This window comes from Anticarsia gemmatalis, chromosome 8 (assembly GCF_050436995.1).
Source record: "Anticarsia gemmatalis isolate Benzon Research Colony breed Stoneville strain chromosome 8, ilAntGemm2 primary, whole genome shotgun sequence".
Taxonomy (NCBI): Eukaryota; Metazoa; Arthropoda; class Insecta; order Lepidoptera; family Erebidae; genus Anticarsia; species Anticarsia gemmatalis.
In genome coordinates, this window is record NC_134752.1 from 9,890,643 (window position 1) to 9,912,558 (window position 21,916).

The following is a 21,916-nucleotide window of genomic DNA, read 5'->3' on the forward strand; positions in this document are numbered from 1 at the left end:
AAGGGTACTTACACATCTGACATCGGCCATTACGAGCGTCGTTAGAATCATTGGCAGACGAGCGCGCTACGCCGCAGGCATGCAAGGCGATTTGTGGCTATCCTGCGGGATATTTACCGTTCGCATTCTACGCGCCTCCACATACCATATAAGCTATGGTCATCATTTTGATAATTGGCGGTTTCTAACTATTTGGTTTAAAGGCCAACGGAAGATTCAGGAAGATAGGTAATCCCATTTTCGACCCGTTTTCTAAAAACTTGATTAATTGGAAAGCAAACAGAAGGGCAATTACGAGTCACTTGCCACTTATCGGATTTCTAATGTCAAACACAATCTAATGTCGTTTGACATTTGGTCGATACAAGCTCGATACCAATTAATTGAAGGATTTTAATCAGGCAATATCATATCTCAGCTTTTCTCCGATACTATGGGAAATTTCTTAGAAGACGGCATAAGTTTATAATATTTTTTCGATGAAGGAGGTCTCGGTCGATTTTCACTGTCTGCTGTTTGTCTGTTAACCTTCCCTTGAAAGATTCGTGTGATGAATAGAGATTGGGAATCTGAACTTGACACAAGCGATTCTTTTTATACCTGTCCAAAACAAGACCAGAAGCTGTAGTGTAAAAAACATGAGTGAGAGCGAAGTTTCCGAAGACAATGTCCAGAATAGAGCGAAGTGGAGGAGAAAACTTAGAAAGACTGACTCCTCTACCACACGGGATTCATAGCATGTTAGAGATTGGAAGATTATTTTCCTATCTCGGGATAAATTCTTAAACTTTCTCCTCCACTTCCCTCTATCATGGACATTGAGTTTGGAAACCTTATACTAACTCATGTCTTTCAGCACTACAGTTTCCCATCTTGTTTTGGAAAGGAAAATATTTTTTTTTTATATTTTTCGCTGTGTCAATTTTATACGCCCGATCTCTATTGATCACATTAATCTTTATACGTCTTAGAAGTTTAATTTGCCAGAAAAAAACTTTCATAAAGAATACTGTGCACGCTTCAGTGTTCATAATCTGTCTAGAAATACCACACTAGATAATTTTATACATTACTGCCCACTTAATATTCATTACTAAGCGTTATGTTATAATAGACATTTTCTAAGCTATTTTTCAATTACTTCATAAAACATGTGATCTAAATAAAAATATACGTGTTATTATTCAGGCTAAGCAGGAAGCTAGGATAATTTATAGATAATATATAATTATTATTCATATACATACATAAAATCACGTCATTTTCCCATACGCGTAGGTGGAAACCGAAGAACGCCAATTAATATGGTCCTCACAAGCTTCCCTTCCCACATTCCCATTCTATAATTACTTTAAATGACATAACTAATAAGTAATATACATTCACTAGGCAATTATTCAATATTTTTTTATATTTAAAAATATATGATCGAAATAAAAATATACACGTTAATTCAGTTTATCAGGAAGCAAGGATAACTTGTGTAAAATATATAATTACGTTTAATAACATAATGGCTAATAGCCAATTGAACTCACTGGCTTTGCTTTTCTTTACTCATCAAAATATATTTTAAAAAATCATTCCTCTGTCTGTACGTCTCTTTGAAATAAACTCAAAATCTACTGAAAGGATTTTTATGACATTTTCAGCGTACCTTATAGATAAAAATTTCATCGCGATTTTCAATCGCGCCCACTGATTAATTTTTCAGACCGCAAGCGCAAGATTACAATAGCGTAACAAAAGGTAGGCTTCGTATCATTCAATTTTCATTTATCAGTTAATACGAGCCCATGAGGTTGTTAAGATACGCTTTCCGACATAAGGCCTTGTTTTTCCGAAATGTATGAAAAAAAACATGATTTAGAAATAAATTAAAAGACGAATTAAAATAACAATAAAAATTACAGACACTGATATTAGTTAGGCAAATAAAATAAACAGTTATTTAACATTAAACGCTACATTTTTATATTTCGTATATTTACATAAACACTTTAATCTTTTTAGTTTTACGTTAAATTAAGTTTCTAAATGTGATTTTAATTACGTTAAGGAAACAGTGCAGAAAGCAATCTGTGCCTCAAATCCAGAAACAAATTAAGATGTTAACTAATCTTGTGATGCCTCTGGCAGACGGTGTCTATGCTCCAGCAATTCGAATAAAAATCTCTACGCCAAATTAAGTCCTATTAACATGTATCACAGAAGACAAAATTGCCTGCCAACATCACGTAAAATAAGACAACTACATGCGTATAAAAATGTTTCATTGCATTAAAGTACAATACAATACAGAATAGTAAAAAGTGTGATTTCACACAAGCGATTATTTTACTGTTAACATCAATCATAAAGTAATTTTAATGTGAATATTCGGAAGATTGCTTCGTGTGATAACCACTTTACGGAATAAGATACATGTAGTTATGTAAGCATCTTTATTTGAGACACTTATGTGTCATAAAAAGTAATGAAAATTAGATGACTTGTTTCTCTGACGGTGAAAAAATCTCTCCTCATTACTACAAAGTTATGTCACATATTATCTAAGATATGAAAAAGTTTCGTTTCAAATTGTCGTGATTGTAACCTCGTGTAACCACAATCATTTGAAATACTTAAAACTTTTTGTAACCACGTAATAAGACCGAAATGAAACGATACTTATTTCTATTTTCGGACACATCAAATTGATCAGATAGGAAATGGACGTGATATTAAAAAGCATGATGGCTTGTCAATCAGTATTAGAAATATAATTCTCCTGTAATTTTATTTTACACGCTGTATACACTAGTTGTTTTAACATCAGACAACTGTTATTTGAAACTGAAAGTGGAGTGGCACTTATCAAAAATATTTTAGATTAGATTTTATAATTAAAAGTTAAATTGTACGCAGTATATTTTATCCCAACTTTTGCCTCATGTACGGTTTCCGAACCGTTAGTTTCAATGCTGTAACAGATTTTCCGTCCATGAATTATAAGTCCTTTGACGTTTGGGTCACAGTTCTCTTGTTATAACATAAACGAGCTCGTTAGTTTTGACAGCAAGGGTGACACGGCGTCGCCCTGTTCATTCACAGCGAAATGCATGAACTGTTTAAATATGAGTTGACAATAACGGAATTACAATCGTGACTGTGCGATGAACCCAGACGGAACTAATTTGGTTAGCTGAGACAATACAGACTGAAACTAACTGATTCGGCAGACACAATCAATCATAACAGTAAGGTACTGAAGATGTTACTACTGTTAGGTACTAGTCAAAGCTCAAGCAAAATTAGCAGTTGTTTTAGGTTTGAACTTATTGCAGAACGCAAAGGCATTATTATTCAATACATTGTCTAAAGTATAAGATAACATTGATAACTAAGAAAAAACATCGTTTTGTAAAACACAGTACCCGTACCACACAGTGCTGCACTGCAAAAGCATAGGTACATTGATGTCTATAACAAAGTTGTTACTATAAACAATGTTAATTTTGTAATCTATCTCAGTATCATAGCAATCGCTTAGAATACTGGATAATATTGTGTGGGCAGTGAATAGTGAGCGATCGGTGTAGGTAGTCGTTGTATATGGCTGCAATTAGTGCGCTCCTGCCTCCCGTCCTCCTGATCTAGTTGCCTCTTAAGACGTGTAATATTAATGAAAGCCTTGACTCATTCACGGTGGGAACCTTCATGTGTAAACTGGTGTAAAAGTTAAGAGATTTTAACAACACAGCCGTAATTGACAGATGCAACTTTTGGAAATCCATTAAAAGTAATTTAGTTTTCAAGTTGTCGCAATTTTGCATTGCCTGTGACTTTTAAATATTGTACATCAACATAAATTACATCCATTGACTGCAAAATACAACTAACTAAACACCGGATACGTTCAGTTAAAGTGTCATTCATTCATTGACTACGGTGTTTACACCTGTCATTCAAACATTCATTAAATAAAAAATACAACTTGTCGATTTGAAGAGAAAATAAGTGAAGGGTTTAATTAATAAATACTTGCAATTTGTTTTCTTCGAACCAATCATCTGTTGTTGTAAACAAGTATTTATTTGGTCTAATGATCCTTGCGTTATTTGTATGGCGCCAATGAAATTGTAAGTGAGATTAGTCTATTATGTAAGCTCATAATCGATCAAATATTGACTGATTTTTGATTGACTTGCTTACAATTAAAGGTTATTCATCACTATACCGTCTAAAGAACATCTAAGTCGGACATCGTCACATTAGAATGAATAAAACCTGTGAAATGATTAATGAACAAGTTTCTAATTGCCTCTCATCATCAACTTCCTGTAGAAAGAGATTTTCATTGTCCAAAAACAGTACTTACATTCGAATTATGATTACATGTGTCTAAAAATAGGTTTGGGCGAAAGCGAATGTCAATTTTGCAAGATACATCCAGTTTCTTTTATTGTTGGTTCTCTAATGGAGTTAGACAACCGTCGAAGTGGTCCATTTCTGTCTGATCACGTATTCTCTGATCAATATTTATAAACAATTTAATTGATCTGTTTGCATTGCTGTTCGATATCTGATCGCACACGCGATCGTGAACGTCAGCAGATGGATATAGATAGAGTTAATTTAATGATGTTTTTATGTCTTTTGATCGGCTTGAGTTGTTCACGTGGTGTGATCTAACATCATTCGTTATAACTTAACGGCCTCAGCACATTATTTGTCTAGTTTTTGTTGTGTTATCTTGTATAATAACAGCACTTCTTGAAGGTGTGAACGGATGCTGAGTGGGTTTGATAGATTACTGAAGCGGTAATTCTTTTTCATCTGCATGTTATTGCATATTATAAATATTGTTGAGACAACTCGTTCATGTCTTCCTATCAGTAGCATATTAATAGTATCTCTCAGTAATGCTCAGTCTTTTTGCTTGTAAACCTTCTACCGTGTGTATGCTGTAACGTAGTTTTTATTATATTTCTTATTCTGGATTTATTACCGGTAGCGATTAGAACAATCCTCGGCTCTTGAAGCGTTATATTCCGCGAATCGTTAAACGCTTCAGTAATAATTGCTGGCTTGAGATCTGATGATCATATTAGTTCCTGATGATTTGTCAAGCTAAGCGCACATGAATATTTTCATATAGAACACCATTCTAAAGAATCGTTTACTAAGTTGGGAATTATGTTTATATAAGAAAAGTTTAGACTCTTTACCGCAATGTTGTTGTATTTTTGACGATGGTTATACATATATTTCAGGCATGATTTTTCTCCAGATGTTTATTCTCAATAATTGTATTTTTTTTAATTTATTATTTATTGTTCCAATACAGACTGGAGTTTGTAGCGGCTTGGATAACGACTCATCCAATACTAATTTGGTTAATTGATTTTATTTACAGTCAATAGTTCTTAAGGTAATTAATAACAATAGTTTCGAAGAAAATTGTGTTAAAGTATATCAATTTGCACGACAGCCACCGTGGCTAGCATTTTTTTATAAACATTTTTTTAAATTACCTAGTGAGGAATTAATAACAAGATATGAATTTATGACAAAAAATATGATACGCAATAGTTTCGATATTATCACGAAACTATTATCCTATTATCTTAACGGTAGCAATTTATTCAGTGATGAAGTGTCAAGCTAATAAATATTTACATGAAGGTCCGAGTTATTTTGCATGAAATTATTCATATTAAGTTATTAAAGCAATTTATGGGATGGCGGTAAATATAGACGTGTTACAATTATAACTATAAATGAACCAGTAGATACAGTAGCTCCCCCATTTTTTTACATAATAACTTAAAAATGATCGTGTTTTATATATTTATTATTATAAATTTAATATAATAGAATACGGGACTTACCACGAACACGCTCTTTACCTTGGAATACCCCACGTTTCAGCGCACTTTACACTTTATATAGGTTTATTTTACTATTGCATTCTTTATGGTCACCTTCTTCATTTGAGTACAAATTCACACCTTATTGTCATTATCCTATGCTAGTCTTATTTGTCGAGAACTAATGAAACTTTCACAGGAATAGTTATAGTTATAAAATTATTATAACTTACAATAAAGACATATCTAAGTTAGAGGCGCTAATTAATTAACATTTCAAATCATCAGTAGCCTTGTGACCAAAGTTACCTTGTGAAGATACACTATTTGTAACGAGTAATAATGTAAACAAATAAAACCATGTCACGTGAATTTCTTGCTTTCTGACTACTGTGATGATCCCGTCAACCAGACTTAATTCCAGTTTTCAATACTTGATTCTAATGTAAATAACCTTCTGACCATACAAAGTGCAATCGCATGACCACCTGTAACAATAATGTTCTTTAAGGCTCGACCTGTTGCCGCCTACTCACAAAACAAGGAAGAAACAAACATGAACCAATTAAAATGTCAATTGAACTGTGAAATATTGGCTTGTAAATCATAAAAGTCACGAAGGTGAAATTATAGACTATCAATATTAATGTACGGGTTTTTCTGCGAGTCGAGGTGTCTGCTACTAAACGTGTAGAGAATTAAACGTATTAACATGTTGTCAATGAATGCCCACACGTCTGTACTACAACTGTTCTGTGGATAGTAAATACACCACTTAATACGAATTAAGTTGCTTTGTGCACTAGAATTCAAAGCCTGAATGCCTGGACTAAAAATTCAAAGGACAAAAAATTCGTTAATAAAGACGGCGTTCCACTTATTTCTTCTGAAAGTAAACCCTAGCGGTTTTTAACGTTCATTTACTAAAAGTTAAAGGTATTAACTATTAATCAAGCATTACTTATATCTCGAACTGTTTTCTTAAAATGTTGTAAAAAGCAGCTTTCAATCATGATGCTAAAGACGCCGATGGTTAGTTTATGTAAAAAGTAGGTAACTTTTTCAATATTGAATGATTTATTATGTTTTTCTTATAAAAATCCAAGATCTTAATTTCAATAGCCGTTTAAAACTGTTTTTGTTCCATCAAGTTATTTTTATCTTAATGAAATTAAGTTATAGCCCAACAAAGTATGCAGGTTGCGTTATAATGAATGGCGGGGAACATATCAGTTAATTTATCGCGCCGAAGACACAATTAATTCGAGCGGTGATATGAAAGATATGCGCTATCCAGTTAATTATGAACACGAATTAATCATAGCACATTCACGGATACACACTGAACAATGCGCTCTATTACTTTTGTTCTTATCCTGACTCAGTTTGATCTTGAAATTTAACTGACCGAATAATACGCGCATTAGCAAGTCGCTACCGGACTAATGATAAGAGATGTTTCGTTGCAAACTCATTATAACTGCACTCGTGAGCATGTGTGCGTTCGCAATAAGCGAGCATCGTGCCACCGCGTACACTTGTGCAAAAACTGTAGCGCTACACATCAGTTTCAATGCAAATTACCTAATTACCATTAACTACCAACACCTCAAATATATCACTCTCTTAGATATATCAGTGAAGTTCACACACATCTAATTACACGGTGATTTCTCTAATTTCCATCTGATTAGCCGATTTATTCGGTTTCCCGCTAATAAGCTATTGTTAATATGTTGTATTCTGTTTCAGATCTCGAGATACCGTGGAGAGAGGTGAGAGTCTAGTACTTTACCTTCATTATTACATGCTAGGTACTAAAACTGTTTAGATTTCGGATTCCATGCGAATGTGTAGAACAAACGAATGGCATTGTCTTACTTAAAAGTTCTTGTTTTATAACTGTGAAGAAAATAAATAGTGTTTGATTGTGATAGAGTCATTATAACGGGCTAAGTTTCGCATAAAGAAGTTTTCTACTTTTATTTGCTGACCAATGGGAATGGGAATCAAATTTTGAATTCGAAGTGAGTGTGTTTACTTAATGTTTTATTAACTACAGCTATATCTTATTAAGACAATTGACTCGTACTTAGATAGCTGTGACTTAAACCGACTGCAACATCAGCTTTACTTACAACAAGATCTTCAATCTTCGAAAACATTTTCCCAATATTAAACAACAATAAAAAACAAGTTGCACTGGTAGTATTTCAAACAGTTGTACAACAATAACGGTAACAGATATAATACGTGGTATGCAGAGGCGTGTAAACCACTCTTAATTTTGATAAATGACTTACAAGCAGAGGTTAAACTATTTTTTGTTACACGTCAAACTATCATGCAAGTCGGATGTTCCTTCCATCTCAAATTGATTACTCAGTGTTTATTACTGTTTATTGTATGTATTCGTAATGAGCTTTTTATGTAGAGAGAATTAAATGAAAATATAGGGATAGATTAGTTTGGAACCGCCTCTGCGTAGGGTGGTCCATTCAGTATTTTTAGTGATCGCTACCATATATGATTAATTCTTTAGCATATTTTTTTTCTAAGGGGCAATGAGTAAAGGATATTATAGGTATTAGGACGGTTAATATTAATACTAAAATAGGGTCCTGGGAATGAAAAAATGTTTAAAAGAAAAATACAATTATATTGTTTTTATGATAAAAGTCAACGTCAATAAAAAAATACTAACATTACGCTGTAACATATTAAATTTATAAGTAGCATGTTGTGATAAAATTAACTACTGTCATTAATTTAATGAAGAATATAATGTCTCGGCTTATATCACATTTTATTTGACAGAACTTAAACCTATTTTAGACTAATTAATAAATATACTAAATATATTTTATATTATCCGACCATACGGCGTTTTTTAAATGGCGATAATATGCAAGAAAAACAAAAAATAAACGTATTGTAACTGTGTGTATCCTTATAAGTATATAAGTGGTACGTATTAAAATAACATAGTAACCTAATAAGGTATAATAACGATAATATACATATTAATTATTATGTATAAGGATCTTTACGAGTGTCTCATGATAAAATATTTGCGTAGGATTGTTCTAGAACATTAGTGTTATCTGTGCATTTTAGTGATTTAGTAGCAGATAGTGCTAAAATATACAAAATAGTTGTTTCACTGTTAAGTTAAGACTGTTTCGCCGTTTTGAAATAGAAAATAAATTATTATTTAGGTAATATACATCTGATGCGAGCTGTTCATTTAGAGAGCAGTTACAAAGTTTTCGTGTTTCAGAGGACTCAGAAAAAAATATTTTAGCCCGAGATGCGTCCAATATAGGCTGATTTATATTAAACGATTGTGAATTATTCATATTAGTATGTATTTAAAAGGATATACTTAAGTTTATCTATCAACTATTTGGTAATCTACTACTGTTTTGTTACGTAGTCATTCGTTGCCGAGAAACAACTAAAGCACAGCAAATTCGTCACTTTCCACTATTACGAAAAAGAGAGAATTCATCTTAAACATCTCGATTTCCTTATAAAGTTTGGTATTCATTCAAAATAAAAATGACATTTACTCACAAGGAAACATAACTTGAGATGAGAATTGATGGCGACGTCTCACTTTAAATCGAGAGAGACAAAAACTCGATGACATTATCACTTCGAGGAACCAAGGGTATTGAATCAGCTGTGTGATCATTATACATCTTTGAATATATACGCTTGTATATAAGTATAATATACTTAACGGATTTTAATACTATTAAGTGTGTTAGGAGTTTTGCAGATTGGCGTTACGTAAATTAACTTCATTAGCTCAACCGGAAAATATTTTGATTTACTGTCATAATTTAACTAGATTAATAATTTCTGCCTGCGACTTCATCAGCGCGAAAACATTTCCGGGAGGAAAAATTATGAACCTGATAATATTGAAAATGTACATAATGTCATAAAAAGCTATGCATACATCCACCGGCACCAACTTTCGCATAAATTTATTCTGGTTTTACTATCAGCTTATTTCCTTGAATTTGCCTAAATGTAACTAAGCTGTATTTAAGTACCGTTAATTATATCACAAAATAAAACGAAATAAACTTATTAGGTATACAGGTGCCTTAAGAACGCGGTAGTAGCTAAAAAAGGCAACGCTTGAACTTCGCACGAAGTCGTGGCTTATCAATTTATACGGATTAAATTTTATGTCAATGTCACAACAGTTATAATCTACGAATATATTAACCACAGGTGAACTCTCAAGGCGTGGGTGACACGGTAACTGAGGCCCTGTCACGTTATTGATGATTTTATTATTATATCTGCTATATGATTAAATTCTATTAAAACTATTAGCTACCGAACTAACATTAATTATTATGAAGATATGAGATCAGAGCCGTTTGATAAAGCGATGCAATTTCTTTCACAAGAAAGAGATAGAATTTACTGCTTTAGGCTATGTACAGCTGTCCTTTTATCAAAGGCGAGTTTGCGTCGTTTTACGTGTGATTTATATGTTTACAGCTTCAGGTTTTTGAACGTAAAATGTAATCATGTATATTTTTATACAAGCTTAAACAAACAAATTTCAAAAAATATATCTTGAATAATTTAAATGTTATTGGCGAAAAATATGACAAGAAAATATTTTTATTTTGATTGCTATTAATTGCTTTAGATCTGCTTTTTAGCATTTTAAATAAATAAATCAAAATTATGGATATTGTACGCGATATAACTTAATTAGTTACTATTCGTTAAGGTTTTTCCACTGTGTCATTTATCAGACAGAAATTAATATGGATGTCACAATAACGAAGTAAACCATATTTTATGACATACGAGTTTACAATTTTCTAGCCTTTTTAACAAGTCGATATAAAAATATCAAACTATAATTGCATACATTCACAATATCACCTTGTTATCCTCATAGATGCAGAAGATGAATGATATAATAGGCGGCTAGTCTATTTCCATAATACACAGGATAAAAACAAGATAGCTGATGCCCGTGAAGAAAAACTATTTTAAATATTGAAGATAAAAGATATTCAATGAAAATAAAAATACTTTTTTTTTAAGATTTTTGATAAATACCCTCATGAATAATCCTAGCCTGGAATGGAACCTAAATTAAATGAGAATGGGCGTATGAATAATTAATTTCGATGTAGCATCTGATATATTAACTAATCAACTAAAATAATTAATATTATCTAAGAAACGCATAAAAATTGTAGTATACATATTATTGAAATCTGCAACAGTGCGACAGTTGACGGAGATTTACAGCGATTAATAGCAGCTGTCGTTTAGCGTCACTCAATCGGTGAGGCGGTGTGCGACGCGCCAATTACCCGCCCGATCAACCATCACTAGTTACTAATCAGAGACCTCTATCATTAACATCAAATTATATTTGTATCTTGTATCCGCTTAATCAAGTAAAATGGATTTATTGTTTATTGGGATAAGATTATATTTTGATAAAACTCTCCATGCCTGAGAAAATCTTGTGACTATTATAAACGGGAAACGCGAAGATTGGTATTTGTTACATTTTCGAGAAACAGTTTGCAGATTCGAATGAAATTTTGCTTTGATGTTGGTTTATATCGTAATTGCGGGCAGATGTTTAGCACTTAGACGTAGGTAACCAATTATCCTCTTTAATATAAACTGCTGTATAATAAATGACTGGAATTTAAAAAGCTCTTATTCAAACCAGTATCATGACAAAATATAGTGTTCGGCGCACGACAGATTTATCTACAAAACGATGAACGATAGCATTCAGTGTATCTCCGTTCATAGCCTCTAGATGTACAACGAACACTTATTAATGGCATATCGCCAGTAATCTACACAGATTACATTATAAATCTCTAATTAAAAGCATGAATGCACTTAATCTTCCAAGACACTCCTGTGATTTTAAAGGATTGCGCAGGAAACTAAACATAAATTAAGCCAAAGGAAAATGTATGCTAACTAAATTACTAGAAAATGCAGAGCGGCAGGTTATTGGTAGAAAACTAGGGAAACTATTGCTTGACAGTGCTCTACAACACAAGTTTGATTAAAACTTTGATGTAACCATTATAATATTTATTTAAAATATGACATGTCTACTCAATGTCAAGTGTTTTGTTTCATTAATGAACTAAGGCTGCATAGTTTTATAGCGCGTTTAATAAAAAGGGATTTTTTACTTGCGAAAACCACTATCAAATTTGTGTATTGGCAAACATGCTGGAACAGAAACGTTAGATTTGCACGTTCATCCAGCATTATCACCTATAAACTTTAACATCTTTCCAAGCAAATAGTAACCCCACTATTCATTCAGAAAGTGCTAAAGTGACATTTATTCTCGGAAGCGTAAAATGTTGAACTTACAATGTGTATAATTCCTAGTCACCTGTCCGCGCGCGATAAAGCACACAACATACAGTACAGCAACCGACAGAATATCAATTCAACTGCAGCCGTGTAATATTTTCCTACGACACTACCTCTTTCAATTTTAAAGTTATTTTATTTTTATTACGCGAAATATTTACGAGGAAACCAACGCATAGAGTTGTCAGGACATCGAGGAGTTGCTAGTGGGGCATAAATCAAGTAGTGACGTAACAATGGTTCGCTAGAGATGTCCTTACACGCCCTAAGAGCCGTTACATTGTATTTGGCACGGTGGGGCTCTAGCGTCTAATCTATGGACAACGCGAACATTCATCATGTTATGGCTTGTTTTGTGACGTGTATGGTGTTTGTTTTCAGTTAAACACGCTAACGTGTTATTATGTTCACTGCAAGGTACGTGCCAATGATGTATTGTTGTATTGTATTGCACCTGCTTCTCACTGCGGTTTTATGGTGATCTATGAATTGAAACATGGATTTTAATTTTTTTTGTTGGATTTTGTAAATATGTCTAAAACTGAAATGTAACTATGGCTTATAATGCTATTTATATGTACGTGAATACATCAGTATATATATCTACAATGAAAATATATGTATAGTTCAATTGTGAACGTTTAGCATATGTGTATTAGGTATATATAGTGATTTAGGTACTAATTATAATCTGACAATAATATATTATTACACCAATTCATTTAAATTTATTAGTGCAGTAAACTTAGCCTAGTGAATTATAATTCAATTATGAATCGTTTTATATTGTATCACAGAAACTGAAGCGGTTGTAAAGAAAATGCAAAGTAAACAAAAAACCGACGGTGAGTGCGATAAATTGACGTCGTGACTAACATGACACGACTCAACCCTTCGCGTGCAGGTGACTGAACACTTACTTACTTCTAAATCGAGTTCGCGGATCTGACCACTCTTGCTTTTATTCAATTCACCTTCACACATCAGATGTTCGTATCTCTCTTCAGCATCCGTAACCCAAAATCTCTGATTGTCCTGCAAATGACATGCACGCAAAGGCTGATTAAATATTCACAGAGGCGGTAAGGAACCGGACGCCGGCGCTCATTATGAGCCAACAAGCATGACGGCCCGTACAAAAGCTCGCTAACATAATGATCGTTTTTCAACCACTTTCTTCGAACTAAAAAGTGCACAATTTATTAGATGATAAAAAAGTCATTAAAAAACCTAACTTAATTGTCACGGCTGTCCGCGGCTCCGCCCGCACCCGCCACAGATTATGTTACCATTGTAACAGTCTTTTTTTACCAAATTGGTCTCTTGCTTCTTTTACCGAATCCGACGGTTTCGCTTTCACTAGAATGTGTATTACTGTTCGCCGTATTGATTAAACAAATTGCAATTTGATTTGCGGTTGCGGTGATACGAATTAATGTATATTTAAAGACGTGCTCGACTTTTTGTGTGAGAGCCACTACTCCAGATTTGATCTGTTTTTCTGAGTCTGCTTAGTAATGAGTAACATTTTTGACTTTGTAAACACCTTTGTCTACAGTAGGTACAAGTAGGCCATGTGGTTTGATTCATTTTAATCTTTTTATTATCTCAATGTGTTTGTTGTATAAATCTAATAAATAAATTTCTCTCCGGTCTGTTTCCATCATTGAATGTATTACGTAACTATCTGTGGTGAGGTGTTAGTAGTTTATTAAAGTTTGAATGAGCTGACTCACGCCTGTCATTTCGGTCACGGACTTCATACTCCGCGGTACGGTTAATGACCTCTTGAAAATCATCAACATCAACCCGTTAATGTCCTACTACTGGGTACTAAACTCCTTTTTTGTAAAACCCGTGGATTATCCGCTTAGGGCAATCCAGTTTTAAAACAATGGGGGCGTAATAAATTAAAGAGTTTCGCTTGCAATATAATAATATTTTCATTTAATACGCAAACAAAAGTTTACAAAATAATGTATCCAACATGTATACTTAGGGTTTGGGTTACAAAATATTACAGAATAAGCATCTGCCTAGTTTAAAAGATTAAAGTAGTATGTTAAATGAAGAACGTATGTCAAAAAGCCTATAGATCCGGCTGGTCCATATGAGTATTAGATGTTATCTACGAATAGAAATATATGGAACGTCATTAGAAATTTTGAATAAATAATACCATACAAATAAAGAGAAAATATATTAATTTTAATATGTTTTATTGTTTTGTTTATCAGTTTAATAAGATAAGAATCAAGGCATAAAGTCATTAGTTAAATATAATTATTAAGGCTATTTCATGCGAAAAGCCAAATAATGCAAAACAGAATTCGCCTTTAAAAAAAATAAGTGTTATAAACTTTTGTAAATGATTTATGTTTATTTACATAATAATTATAAGGGTTGAATATATATTGATAAAAAACTAAAGTCGTACTTCTATTGGACAAACTATTTCTAGTTGTGTGCAGAAAAAGCTTTTTCCCATTTTTACTACTATATAAATATTATAACAGTTCTTTTAACGTAATAAGCTAACATGCATAAGCTTTGCATGGTTAAGTGGGAAACATTATGACCCTTATAAATACGAGATATTATAATAAAGTACAGTTCCTAGTAAATGTTCGCGTCGCGTCGCCCCGATCATGTGCCGTTTCCTCGGTACACACAGAAATGTAGAGCTGCCATAACAATAAACTCAAAAAAACTATTACTTCCAAATTATACCTAATATGACCAACTTTCGCGCAATTTTTCAAATAAATTGACTAATTTGCAATTTTCGTCTCGGTGAACATTTTTGCGAAGCAATTTGAGGGAAAACTTTCATTTTGAAGTAAAAATATCTAATTACTTTTTATGTCGCAAGTTACCTATTAGTGCAAAAATAAAAATTAATGAGGTTTCTTTAATTGTATTGTAGCAAAGCGTAAAATTAGCTCGTAGTCTAGATATTTTAATTTATTCCTAAGAAAACGCGTCAACATAAATCGTGCTGTAGGCCAATTTATTTACACGTTTTAGTGCAAATTAGTGTCAGTAGTCACACGTAATATGCACTCGCGACATCCATTATGTTATATTAAATAATGTTTAATACGCTACCATCAGCGGCTAAATAGTGCCGACAGCCTCTCGGAGGACCTGCGACAATTCAAATAAGAAAGAAAATGGTGCTTCTCTCAGTTTAGTCGGAGATTCTCATTTGAGTGATTAAAGTAATCTATGGTTACATCCACGGCAATTTGTGTATGCCGTGGATATTGCGTATCAGCCTGTAGGTCCTCGCCTCCCAATCAGTTTAGTACGATTGACTGGACTTCGAAATATATGGCTCGACTGGAAATAAGAAAAGTTGCTATAAAAATGGAGAATCCGCAGTATTCAAGAATAAAAAAGAACTCTAATAGGCTCCTACAAATTATTTTTATGGTTATTCCACTCTTATAGTCTTTTTCTGAAGAGGCGAATTATGATGTTTTTGCAGTCGATAGTGCTTTAGCAGCTTTGCCTACTCATTGATTTTGAGTTTGCATTGCTGCTGTATAATTATAAAATAAGAATTAGAACAAATAAGTACGGTGCAATAAAATTGAAACCGGGTTAGTTTTGGTTGCGTTATGATCTTTTCCTCCAGCATAAATATGAATCAGTTGTAATACTGTAGCTTTACTTTAATAAAGAGAAATGGAATTTCTTTTCCCTTATAGGTCACAATGATTTAAGTATTATTATGTTTTTGCGATTTAAAATTGTGCCGTCACTTTTCTAAGCAGTAGTAGTTAAACGAACTTTTGAGAAGGCTGTAAACTTAAGTGCGTTGATTACTTGCTATCACGATAAGCTCTTCCTTTCCAAGTTTTCTTTATACGGAAATGCAGAATTATATATCTAAAAATTGCATCATTACTTGTCTGTGCCAATGAAGTGTCGGGATTAAACTAAGTGCTTGATTTATTGCGAAACTATGAATAACTCTCGACTCAGTTATGGCTGTCAAGTAAGCACCGCATGCACACATCCATCAGACTAAATAAATTATTTTCCACCATCTAATACGAACAAAGATTTATTTTACTTTATTATTACCAATTCAATTATTTAGATTCTCCTTTTCTGAGCTTCGAAAGTACCTCACTATCTTGATGGATGCCACTCGTAAACAAAATAATTATAGTAACATCACAAATAGGCCTTTTAATCACTGCCTTTAAAGTAAACATTTATTGCATATACCTAAGTTAATGGCTTCAATATGCCTAGTCAGTCTATACAGAATAAGCAGAGTTTTAATTTAATGTAGTCTTTTACGCTTCTAACACTTTCTTCATAATAATAGTACTGTAGAGGACACTTTACTAGAAATGGTCTACAAACCTAGATACATGACTATAAAAAGCAAATACTTTAGTTTGATTTTCCTTATGTACTGAGTGAAAGTGTGAAACACTATGTTTATAATACAAGATTAGAATAAATTTCCATATCATACGTACACACTAAAACCTACAAATGGCTTCCATCTCCGATTGTGTAGTGTATCATTAAAACTGTTGAGTATTACGTGTCAATGTTAAATTATATGTGTAAGGGATATTACGTTAGACGTGGTTTGAGCTATGGCCGTCATAAATTGTGTTTATACAATTATACTGCGCCTGAGGGTAATTAGAATGCTTTGTACGTACTGTACTAAGTACTACTTAGATTTGTTTTGTTTGTCATTGGGAAGAATGCATAGTATTGCAATCACTGTAGATTTTAATTAATATACCTGTAACCTGTATCAGTTCAAAGCTTCTTTATTTAGTGAATTTTCTCTTGAAAACTGGTATTAGCTCAAGCACTGAAGTTCAATTAGTCAAAGTAATTTACGCTTTTTACGGGTTTTAATCTCTGCTTAAAACTTCAAGCGACAAATTGTGTACCTAAATTATTTACTCACGAATGAAAGTGTGCGAGATCAGACTTAATAATAGAACAACCGGCCTTTTGTTACATCTGTTTAATTTATTGCTTTTCAACGCGGAAGAGGCTTTGTGTTTTATCGAGATGTGGGCGCATATACTACGATAACGCACGATGCACGTCGTGCTTACGTAAAATAAACTGAAACTGAATTAAACCTAGGGAAGGGATACAAAAAATCATTTGAAAAACTGTTTGTTTCTATTGTATTTTAAGAAAACGATTATTATGATAAAGTAAATAGTAATAAAAAACAAAATATGGTTGCAACAATATCAAACGTAAAAAATCTTCGAACAGCACTTTTACGAGACATTATAATTATTAAGAAAATCTATGCTTCTATTTATTTAATATTCAGTAAATTATTGCGTGATAACTTAGACGTTAGCTACACCCTGCGGCGTTGCTAAGGAATTACACGAGTGCTACAAATATAAATTGTCCAGGCGACTAATATTCGCGTAAATATCAGTGCACATTACTCCTCTGTCAGGCGAGGTGTGCAAATACACTACAATTTATCTTACACATAGGCTTTATACGTCCAAATTAGGAAGTCGGTTAAACAAACCTGACTTTTTATTTGCACAGTGTAATCTTTTAAATGGTCTGAAGATCAATTGCAACGCTCGTCTGAGTTAAGAATATACATTACGAGTAGCGAAGCCAATTTGACATGTGAGCGTAGACCACTCGCGATAGACTAGTAAGGTAGAGTGTGAGGTGCATTTGACAAATAAGAAAAGTTCGACCACACTCCACGCTCAGCGTGTCGTCGTGTCTTTATTTTAGAGCCTATTCCTCTAAGTCTATTCTGAGTAATGGTTGCTATCCAAGTAATCACCTTTCTAATATTCTTACTAAGTAGAAACTGATAACTGAACGCAGACGCAGACAGTTTTTCACTTCGTCTGCGCTTTTAGTATTTATTTTTTCACAAATTCAATCCAGTCGTTACCGTTTTATTTTTCTTATTTAATGTTACTCAACATTTACAAGGAAAATTAAATACGTATTCAATTAAGTGTGACTTTTACACGACTGGTCTTCTCGCATATTTAGTTGATTTGTTGATATAAAACCAAAAAGTATTTCTTTGAAGAAAAATCGTTTATGCGCGTAATGCTCAATTTGTTTATTCTTGTCTTTTTGTCATCATTCTATAATTGAATAACATTTGAAAAGAGTTTGATACGAATTTCAGCGAGAGTTGTTTTGCTCCTTTTATTATAGAGAGCCGATCGCCGATAACTTGTAAAGTGTTGAAAGAATAAATATTTTTAATAGCATTGCCTTTACGGTTGGCGTGTAAAAAACTTGCATCGGATTTACGATGTCAGTTTTTAATCTTCAGTGTATTTACACGGAGTTGTATTTCAATTAGCATATAAACGGCTTGTGAAAAAAGTGATGCAGTGACGGGCACGCCCTAAGGCTGACTCGGGCTTATCCCGGCCCTTCTCTGTATCAATACAATTATTCAAGCGCAAGTTAACGACGCAAAACACCAGAGACTAAATTAGATTACAAGTATTTACAATGTCGTCAGCTGAGCGTGGGGGAGCGATACATCACGACGTTTCTTTTTACTTCGAACATCTATCGACCTGGAAAGTTTTCTTAGAACATAGGCGCTGGAATGTTAGACGCTGTGTGGCGGTACTAAAATAGTAACCCTTCATTATTTTTTCTAATACCTTTTGGCGACAGTCTACGGCCCGTATCTACCGTTTATGGCCTGCAGTCAACAATAAAGAGTGTTTAATAGTTATCACACTTACATGACGCGTATTGCAGTCCACTATGCACTATCGGAGTTTATATTTACTATTCAAAATGATAAAAAACGTTGAAACAGTAACATGTCTATAATAATACTAGACTTTTAAAATCTTGGCAGCTCATATTATTTATATTTTTGAGTAATTTTACTACCAAGAAAATTGTGGTAAAAATTGCTTAATATAGATATTCCTCCTGCTACCTGCTATTATTGCAATGTAAATGTGAAATAGCTTGTAAGCATAAATAAAAAAATATGCGCTGATTCGTTCCACAGTTGCGGTATGACCTGAGATGTTTATACAAATTACATTCTTTCTTCAAGCCAAAAAGAGACATACTTATCTTTTTATGGAGACAGTAAAGCTCTTTTTTTAACGTAGATCAAAACAGTCGTCAGGATTATTACTTTAGGGTTGACTTACCTATTTTCTGATTCGGAAAGAGAGAAATTTGGAAATGTGGTTAAAAGAAAATATTACAAATATACTGGCTACGGGTTTTCTTAAATTCATCCTAAAAATCCAAAAAGCGTTTATATCAATATAAATTATGTTCCAAAAAAAGTCTGTCGCTACAAGACGCCAAGAAAACAATTAATTTTTGACAGCACGCTAATCATAAAGCAGATAAAGTGACAAACGATGATCAGCAGCCCTAACGGTGGGTCCCTGTCGGCTGCGCCGGCGCTGATGATGGCGTGCGGCGACGGGTGAAGTGAAGGCCGCGCGGAGGCCGGTCGACGACCGCGCGCGCTATTTATACGTCGACTGCCAACACTACTGGTCGTCCGTCGCTCGTCTGCACTACAGATCGCACTCGCGGACCCACCGAGGGCGTGGTCCTCCACTGCACATTGCACAATCCATATTTTCAAAAATGTCGCACTTAACTGCTTGATGATTTATTGGGCCTCTCGGCCTAGTAAGGATAACTGTTGATTCTTTAAATTTCTAAATTTGATATCTAAATAATCTTTAATAACTGTTACTTTGTCATAAATCTATGAAATTAAGGCTTAAATTGCTTTAGAAAAAAGTAGACAAGGGCAATAACTAAAACTAGATTTATTTCTTGAAATCCTTTGCAATGCGGAGTATTAAAGATTTTTACGCAATCTCTGTGTATCTCTACTCTGCGTCGGTATGAATGACGGTCAGGTGCATGTCGGGTGTGATGATCGGCGGTCACGTCTGAGTGGACGGCGGGCGCGGACGCAAGCGCAGGCGCCAACTCTGCCGATACCTTGTAATCGTTAATCATCGCTCATTATATTTAATTTACACACTCCCTCACATTTTTTATTTCAAGCTTTAATGAAACCTCCGATTGCAATGATAAGCCGTTTCGTTTCTCTGTTATCTGAGAAAAATCGTCATTTATTACATAAATTGTATTAAAATTATAAACGGAGCTTTTAACTTTCAAAAACGTTTCACTAATTCCTACCTACATTACCGAGGGAGTATTTGATTACAAAATTATACTGTAGATTATAAACCAAATTTTCCACTTTACATATTTGTTTTTTGTAGAAAAATCATTTTTTTAAGTATCCTTAAATTAAATAAGTAGAAATACAAAATATTTGTTCAAATTCCTCAATCGTAAATAATCAAGTAAACAGAAACCTTTTGAAGTCGTAGGTTAATAATTTAACGTTATCTATAATGAGAGATATCGAGGCAAGTCACGGCCGATGCGATATCCTCGCTACAATTAATTGTAATTTAATTAGTGGCACTACTGACATTTTGCGCTATCTTAAAGTACCGCATCTGGCGAAAAACGAACAACATTTTTAATGAACTTGTTTTATCGAAACCTATTGAATTCCTTTAAATTGTAATGACTGTACCTGTAGTCTTATGCACAATAAATATAAAGTTAAATGGAAACATTCATAAGGCTGGAATATTTGCTATTTGTAATAAAAATAAATTAAATGAATGTGTTTAAGCTTTTTATTCATACGAAGAAATTGACAGTGCTTTATTATATTTTATCTGACTGAATAAAATAAAGGTAATAACTCTGAACAAATTAACAACGTAATTTTGATAAAAAATATAGCGCCCTGTTCAGTTTTTATTAAATTGTTATGTTATGAATGTCCCATGCATAGTTTTATATGACACTGATCTTTATATAGTCCTTGTTAGGTGTATAAAAAACCTACATAATATTTGTTCTAAGCAAGTAAATCATTTTACTTTTGACGTTATTGGTTAGCTAATTAACAGTTTATTTAATTGCTTATCCTCGTTTGGGGCTGTTGATTGACTGTCAATATTTGTCTTATTTTACTCTTTTTATTTTTTCTTTACCTTGCGTTTCTTTTCTAGTTAAGTTAGCTTGGTACACAAACGATAAAAAATAACACAGAGTTAACCGATTTAATTGGCTCTAACTATGGGAATTTAAATTCTAGAGCATGTTCAAGTATTTACTTATACAATGTTGCTAAATGTTTAAAAGGTGCAATAAGAGCAAGCATTTGACGTCCCGAATGCTGCCTTCAGGCGTCACCGGCAATGTTCCCCGGTGCCCCGCTATTATTTTATCGTTATAAATTGAACAACAATATTTAGAAAACAATGAGAAAATTAAGCCCACAATTTGAATTTAAAATTTATAAAGGGCTCATTATAAATCACAATACAAAAAGACAATGAAAACGATACCGTAATTTCACACTAATTTTCTTAAAAAAATAATTACACAGTTTAAAATTGTCTGTGGTGGAAACATGATTTTCATTGTGGGTGAAATTAGAACGGCACCAGACGGCACCGGCGGTAAGTGCTGTTATCGATGCTTTAGAATCACTCGATTCATTGTAATAGCTCAGAAAATGATCCGATTGTAGTACAATAATAATATTATGGCGGGCGATGAATAAC

The 21,916-nt window shown here is 33.3% G+C and overlaps 1 protein-coding gene across 1 annotated transcript in view; it reads left to right on the forward strand.

Moving 5' to 3' along the window:
- The window catches only part of LOC142975030 (uncharacterized), an 81,503-nt gene that overhangs the window by 21,508 nt on the left and 38,079 nt on the right, over nucleotides 1–21,916 (forward strand). The window contains exon 2 of the mRNA XM_076117669.1: nucleotides 7,605–7,627. The gene's annotated coding sequence lies outside the window, so the exon portion shown is untranslated. The remainder of the gene's footprint in view (nucleotides 1–7,604; nucleotides 7,628–21,916) is intronic.